The 8,320-nt window shown below is 36.7% G+C and overlaps 1 pseudogene; it reads right to left on the bottom strand.

Annotated features, from left to right (window-relative positions):
* Positions 1 to 227: 227 nt before the first annotated feature.
* On the bottom strand, positions 228 to 2,514 carry LOC131747916 (52 kDa repressor of the inhibitor of the protein kinase pseudogene; annotated as a pseudogene).
* Positions 2,515 to 8,320: the final 5,806 nt, after the last annotated feature.

Here is an 8,320-nt window from a genome sequence, read left to right as displayed (position 1 = left end):
TTATCTTCTGGAAGAACAGTTAGGTCTCCAAAGCATGGGACTTCAAAAGGGCCATTTAAACAGGCAGATTATCAATGACTAACGTACTCAATGGGAGGCCTATAGGTCAAGATATTCAATGATTAAGTGGCCTATGTACACCTTATAACTTTTCTGTAAGATATTTTCAAATTTCTTACAGATTTTTTTCAAATATCAAATATAAGAGAAAGCCTATTTTAAAAGTCTCAGGTATTTTCAATGGTTTCTGAATTATCTGTAGGAAGCTCTGACTTACTTGTATAGAGCTTGACATATGTATCCACTATTAAATCCAAATCATGTTTTATATCAAAATTTATGTTAAGCAAAGCCAAGTTACTTGAACTTTGGTCTGTGAAAGTGTTCCTCAGGTATGCTTTGAGACGCTTTCATCCATTTTCATAGCATTCATTCTCAACCTTCATCACAGGAATAATACATAGGACCTTCAGCAATGCATAAACATTAGGAAAAAACTTGATGTCTGGCAGATGAAGGGCTTCATAAATAGTGGATGGAAATTCTATATATTTCCCTCCATGTTTCCACTTGATTCTCCAACAATGCAACTTAGCAGAGAGTGTGTCAGGATTAGGTAAGTCACTTCTGTACATGTCAGCATGATGCTCCTCTGATGTATTGAATTTGAGCTGTCCCATGACAGATGTTATCAGAGATAACCATTTAAGAGATTTGAGTTGCTATTCTGAGAATATACCTTTCAGTTTCTGAATAATGTGTTCCACTGTTGGAACACTTAGAATTTCTTTATAGTAACTCTCAGAGGTTAGCTGAGGTTAGTTAGGTTAGTTAGGTTACTGTGCTGAGCTCTGCAAAATTTCCCTGGGAATTTCATCTGAATATCAAGTTTGCTTACCAAACTTGTGGCTTCCTCAAACCAAAATTCATGATAAACTTCAATATTTTCCATCACTTCATTTAGTGAATGCAGCACTACAGTCAAACTACTGGCTGCAAAGAAGGCATCAGAAGTTTGCCCCTCAAGATTTTTCCCTAAGGCTCTTATAAAAGAACATTTTTAAGAACAACAATGGTAACAATGAAATCAAAATCTGTTACCACATTACAGAGTACAAATTCTCGGCCAGCTATACAGTTATTCCATCTAACATTTGTGTCACTATTTATACCATCTAAACATAAAACAAGTGCTTGTAGGAGGTCCATTAAGATTTCAAAAGCATCATGCCTGCCTGTCCACTGAGAATGGCAAATTTCCTTCAGTTCTTTGCCCCTTTCTTCATTGTTCTGAAAGAGGACAGAAATTACATTGTCAAGCTCTAAAAGCAGTTGTGGTGATCGATGGAAAAAAGAACAAACTTCCTCAATTGTTCCTAATGCAACAGATACTCCCATAACAGGAACTGATTTTGCCAACCACATATTTAAGACACAGGAAGAGCAGAGTGTGTAGATACCTTGAGGATATTTCTCTAAAAGTCTAGAAGCAACAACGTTCATTTTGGAAGAAAATCCACTGGACCAATGTAAGCCTGGCCATGACAGTACTCCATGTTTAATCCCCACTACTCAGTTATCGTAGTGTGAAATATCACAGCCAAAATTTCTGCATCAGCTTCATAAGGCAGGAAGCCCACAGATTCCTCTCTCAGGTTGTGAGCTTCGTCAATAAACCTCACCAACACAGGCAGGTGCTCTTCCCCTGCTATGTCCACCACATTGTCAGTGATGATGAAAAAGAAGTGAGAGTCTCTCACTTCCCTGAGGGTTTCTTCCCGAATGCAGATCTCTAGCATCTGTTTCTGTTGTGTTTTTGAATAGAACAATGTGTTAACTGCTGTTGTCTCAAAGCGCTTTCTCAGAACCTCTTCACCAGAATTGATCTGGCACTTCCAGCAGTGATTGAAAGTTACCAGGAGTAAACAGACCTTCTGGGATTTCATCAGTTTCATGTCCATCCAGAGGTGTGTTCTGTTTTCCCGTAAGAATAAAAATTTCAAATAAAGATTTTAAGTATTCTTTGTTTTCCTTCTCTTCAAGTGTTAAAGGCAAGCTGTCTTCATCCTGCTCTTCACCCCCTTCTTCTGCACTGGGGTTCTGAACATTGTTGTTGTTTATTTCCTTATGTTTTGATTCCTGTTCAGAAGTTTCATTAATTTTTTTCTGTTTCAGTGTCCTGATTTCATCTTCACTCAATTATTTTATTCGTTTTCTGTGTCTACTGTGTGGATTTTTCAAATGGCTGGTAAAATCAAATATTGTTGTTATTGCATTATCTCAAAGAATTGTCCTATAAGGACTAGTTCTACAAATCATAGAAGTCTCAAAGTGTTTGGCACACAATTGATAATGTTTATTTAGTTTATCAGGTATTTTATCTTTTAAGTCTGCTCTCCTACTATTCTCCACCCACTTCTGGCATCTGGCTGGATCCAGCAGGAACCTGAAAATGGCCAGGTACAACTGCGTGCTCTTCTGAGTGCAGTTGGGGGCTGCCCAGAAGTTCTGCATTGTGTCGTCTGCCCACCGGCCAGCTCAGCCCTCCCCTCCCCACCTCCTCAGGGCAGCCCACCCACCCATCAGGGCTGGGAAGGGGAGCCAGGCCAGCATGCCAGCAGAAGGGGAGGGAGGGCAAGAAACCTCAATTTTCTTAAATTTTCTGAGGCTTGATTTGTGACCCAAGATGTGATCTATCCTGGAGAATGTTCCACGTGCACTTGAGAAGAAAGTGTATTCTGCCACTTTTGGGTGGAATGCTCTATTAATATCAATTAGATTTATCTGGTCTATTGTGTGATTTAAAGCTTCTGTTTCCTTATTTATTTTCTGTTTGGATCATCTGTCCATTGGTGTAAGTGGGGTGTTAAAGTCCCCTACTATTATTGTGTTACTGTCTATTTCTCCTTTCATGGTTGTTAGCATTTGCCTTATGTATTGAAGTCCTTCTTTGGTGGGAGTATAAACATTTATAAGTGTTATATCTTCTTCCAGGATACTTTGATCTTCTTCTGGGATCCTTTGATCTTTTGATCTTCTTCTGGGATCCTTTGATCATTATGTAGTGTCCCTCCTTATCTCTTGTAACAGTCTTTATTTTAAAGTCTATTTTGTCTGATATGAGTATTGTTACCACAGCTTTCTTTTGATTTCCATTTGCATAGAATAACCTTTTCCATCTCTTCACTTACAGTCTGTATGTGTCTCTAAGTCTGAAGTGGGTCTCTTGTAGACCGCATATACATGGGTCTTGTTTTTGTATCCATTCAGGCAGTCTGTGTCTTTAGGTTGGGGCATTTAATACATTTACTTTCAAGGTTATTATCGATATGTATGTTCCTATTAACATTTTCATAATTATTTTGGGTTTGTTTTTGTGGGTCTTTTTCTTCACTTGTGTTTCCCACTTGGGGAAGTTTCTTTAGCATTTGTTATAAAGCTGGTTTGGTGGTTCTGAATTCTCTTAGTTTTTGCTTGTCTGAAAAGCTTTTGACTTCTCCATCGAATCTGAATTAGATCTGTGCTGGGTAGAGTAATCTTGGTTGTAGGTTTTTCTCTTTCATCACTTCAAGTATATCCTGCCACTCCCTTCTGGCCTGCAGCATTTCCACTGAAAAGTCAGCTGATAACCTTATGGGGATTCTTTGTAAGTTATTTTTTGTTTTTCCCTTGCTGCTTTTAATATTTTTTCTTTGAATTTAATTTTTGTTACTTTGATTTATATGTGTCTTGTTGTGTTTTTCCTAGGGTTTATCCTGTATGGGACTCACTTTGGTTCCTGGACTTGGGTGAATATTTCCTTTCCCATGTTAGGGAAGTTTTCAACTATAATCTCTTCAAATATTTTCTCAGTCCCCTTCTTTTTCTCTTCTTCTTCTGGGACCCCTATAATTTGAATATTGGTGTGTTTAGTGTTTTCCCAGATGTCTCTGAGATTGACTTCAATTCTTTTCATTCTTTTTTCTTTATTCTGCTCCTTGGCAGTTATTTCCACCATTATGTCTTCCAGCTCACTTATTCGTTTTTCTGCCTCAGTTATTCTCTTACTGATTCCTTCTAGTGTATTTTTCACTTCAGTTATTGTGTTGTTCATCTCCGTTTGTTTGTTCTTTAGTTCTTCTAGATCTTTATTAAACATTTCTTGTATTTTCTCAATCCGTGCCTCCATTCTGTTTCCAAGATTCTGGATCATCTTTACTATTATTATTTTGAATTCTTTTTCAGGTAGATTGCCCCTTTCCTCTTTTTTTTTTTTTTAAACATCTTTATTGGAGTATAATTGCTTTAAAATGGTGTGTTAGCTTCTGTTTATAACAAACTGAATCAGTAATACATATACATATGTCCCCATATCTCTTGCCTCTTGCATCTCCCTCCCTCTCACCCTCCCTATCCCACCCTAGGTGGTCACAAAGCACCGAGCTGATCTCCCTGTGCTATGTGGCTGCTTCCCACTAGCTATCTATTTTAAGTTTGATAGTATATATATGTCCATGCCACATGCTCACTTTGTCCCAGCTTCCCCTTCCCCTTCCCCATAACCTAAAGTCCATTCTCTAGTAGGTATGCATCTTTATTCTCATCTTGCCTCTAGGTTCTTCATGACCTTTTTTTTTTTTTTTAGATTCCACATATATGTGTTAACATATGGTATTTGTTTTCTCTTTCTGACTTACTTCACTCTGTGTGACAGTCTCTAGGTCCATACACCTCACTACAAATAACTCAGTTTCATTATTTTATGGTTGAGTAATATTCCATTGTATATATGTGCCACATCTTCTTTATCCATTCATCTGTTGATGGACACTTAGTTTGCTTCCATGTCCTGCCTATTGTAAATAGAGCTGCAATGAACATTCTGATACATGACTCTTTTTGAATTATGGTTTCTTCACGGTATATGCCCAGTAGTGAGATTGCTGGGTTGTATGGTAGTGCTATTTTTAGTTTTTTAAGGAACGTCCATACTGTTCTCCATAGGGGCTGTATCAATATACATTCCCACCAACAGTGCAAGAGGGTTCCCTTTTCTCTACACCCTGTCCAGCATTTATTGTTTCTAGATTTTTTGATGATGGCCATTCTGACCGGTGTGAGATGATATCTCATTGTCATTTTGATTTGCATTTCTCTAATGATTAATGATGTTAAGCATTCTTTCATGTGTTTGTTGGCAATCTATATCTTCCTTGGAGAAATGTCTATTTAGGTCTTCTGCCCATTTTTGGATTGGGTTGTTTCTTTTTTTGATATTGAGCTGGATGAGCTGCTTGTAAATTTTGGAGAGTAATCCTTTGTCAGTTGCTTCATTTGCAAATATTTTCTCCCATTCTGAGGGTTGTCTTTTCATCTTGTTTATGGTTTCCTTTGCTGTGCAAAAGCTTTTAACTTTCATTAGGTCCCATTTGTTTATTTTTGTTTTTATTTCCATTACTCTAGGAGATGGGTCAAAAAGGATCTTGCTGTGATTTATGTCATAGAGTTCTGCCTATGTTGTCCTCTGAGAGTTTGATAGTGTCTGACCTTACATTTAGGTCTTTAATCCACTTTGAATTTATTTTTGTGTATGGTGTTAGGGAGTGTTCTAATTTCATTCTTTTACATGTACCTGTCCACTTTCCCCAGCACCATTTATTGACGAGGCTGTCTTTCCTCCACTGTATATTCTTGCCTCCTTTATCAAAGATAAGGTGACCATATGTGTGTGGGTTTATCTCTGTGCTTTCTATCCTGTTTCACTGATCTATATTTCTGTTTCTGTGCCAGTACCAAACTGTATTGATTACTGTAGCTTTGTAGTATAGTCTGAAGTCAGGGAAACTGATTCCTCCAGCTCTATTTTTCTTTCTCAAGATTGCTTTGGCTATTCTGGGTCTTTCGTGTTTCCATACAAAATGTGAAATTTTTTGTTCTAGTTCTGTGAAAAATGCCAGTGGTAGTTTGATAGGGATTGCATGGAATCTGTAGATTGCTTTGGGTAGTAGAGTCATTTTCACAATGTTGATTCTTCCAATCCAGGAACATGATTTATCTCTCCATCTATTTGTATCATCTTTAATTTCTTTCATCAGTGTCTTATAATTTTCTGCATACAGGACATTTGTCTCGGTCGGTAGGTTTATTCCTAGATATTTTATTCTTTTTGTTGCAATGGTAAATGGGAGTGTTTTCTTAATTTCACTTTCAGATTTTTCATCATTAGGGTCTAGGAATGCAAGAGATTTCTGTGCATTAATTTTGTATCCTGCTATTTTACCAAATTCATTGATTAGCTTTAGTAGTTTTCTGGTAGCATATTTAGGATTCTCTATGTATAGTATCATGTCATCTGGAAACAGTGATAGCTTTACTTCTTCTTTTCCGATTTGGATTCCTTTTATTTCTTTTTTCTTCTCTGATTACTGTGGCTAAAACTTCCAAAACTATGTTGAATAAGAGTGGTGAGTGGGCAACCTGGTCTTGTTCCTGATCTTAGTGGAAATTGTTGCAGTTTTTCACCATTGAAGATGATGTTGGCTGTGGGTTTGTCATATATGGACTTTATTATGTTGAGGAAAGTTCCCTCTATGCCTCCTTTCTGGAGGGTTTTTAACATTAATGGGTGTTGAATTTTGTCAAAAACTTTCTCTGCATCTATTGAGATGATCATATGGTTTTTCTCCTTCAATTTGTTAATATGGTGTATCACATTCATTGATTTCATATATTGAGGAAGCCTTCCATTCCTGGGATAAACCCCACTTGATCATAGTGTATGGTCCTTCTAATGTGCTGTTCAATTCTGTTTGCTAGCATTTTGTTCAGGATTTTTGCATCTATGTTCATCGGTGATATTGGCCTGTAGTTTTCTTTCTTTGTGACATCTTTGTCTAGTTTTGGTATCAGAGTGATGGTGTTCTAGTAGAATGACTTTGGAAGTATTCCTCCCTCTGCTATATTTTGGAAGAGTTTGAGAACAGTAGGTGTTAGCTCTTCTCTAAATGTTTGATAGAATTCACCTGTGAAGCCATCCGGTCCTGGGCTTTTGTTTGTTGGAAGATTTTTAATCACAGTTTCAATTTCAGTGCTTGTGACTGGTCTGTTCATATTTTCTATTTCTTCCTGGTTGAGTCTTGGAAGTTTGTGCACTTCTAAGAATTTGTCCATTTCTTCCCAGTTGTCCATTTTATTGGCATATAGTTAGTTACAGTAATATCTCATGATCCTTTGTATTTCTGCAGTGTCAGTTGTTACTTCTTTTTCATTTCTAACTCTGTTGATTTGAATCTTGTCCCTGTTTTTCTTGATAAGTCTGGCTAATGGTTTATCAATTTGCTTATCTTCTCAAAGAACCAGCTTTTAGTTTTATTAATCTTTGCTATCATTTCCTTCATTGCTTTTTCATTTATTTCTGATCTGATCTTTATGATTTCTTTCTTTTGCTGACTTTGGGGTTTTTTTTTTTTTCTTCTTCCCTTAATTAATTTAGGTGTAAGGTTAGGTTGCTCATTTGAGATGTTTCTTGTTCCTTGAGGTAGGATTGTATTGCTATAAACTTCCCTCTTAGAACTGCTTTTGCTGCATTCCATAGGTTTTGGGTCCTCGTGTTTTCATTGTCATTTGTTTCTAGGTATATTTTTATTTCCTCTTTGATTTCTTCAGTGATCTCTTGGTTATTAAGTAGTGTGTTGTTTAGCCTCCATGTGTTTGTATTTCTTACAAATTTTTTCCTGTTATTGATATCTAGTCTTATAGAGTTGTGGTCAGAAAAGAAACTTGATACAATTTCAATTTTCTTAAATTTACCAAGGCTTGATTTGTGAACCAAAATATGATCTATCCTGGAGAATATTCCATGAGCACTTGAGAAGAATGTGTATTCTGTTGTTTTTGGATGGAATGTCCTATAAATATCAATTAAGTCCATCTTGTTTAATGTATCATTTAAAGCTTGTGTTTCCTTATTTATTTTCATTTTGGATGATCTGTCCATTGGTGAAAGTGGGGTGTTAAAGTCCCCTAATATGATTGTGTTCCTATGGATTTCCCCTTTTATGGCTGTTAGTATTTGCCTTATATATTGAGGTGCTCCTATTTTGGGTACATAAATACGTACAATTGTTATATCTTCTTCTTGGATTGACCCCTTGATCATTATGTAGTGTCCTTTTTTGTCTCTTGTAATAGTCTTTGCTTTAAAGTCTATTTTGTCTGATATGAGAATGGCTATACCAGCTTTCTTTTGATTTCAATTTGCATGGAATATGTTTTTCCATGCCCTTCCCTCACTTTCAGTCTGTATGTGCCCCTAGGTCTGAAGTGGGTCTTTTGTAGACAG

This window comes from Kogia breviceps, chromosome 1 (genome assembly GCF_026419965.1).
Source record: "Kogia breviceps isolate mKogBre1 chromosome 1, mKogBre1 haplotype 1, whole genome shotgun sequence".
NCBI lineage: Eukaryota > Metazoa > Chordata > Mammalia > Artiodactyla > Physeteridae > Kogia > Kogia breviceps.
The sequence above is the reverse complement of the archived record's forward strand: the minus strand, read 5'-3'. Positions and strand labels throughout refer to the sequence as shown.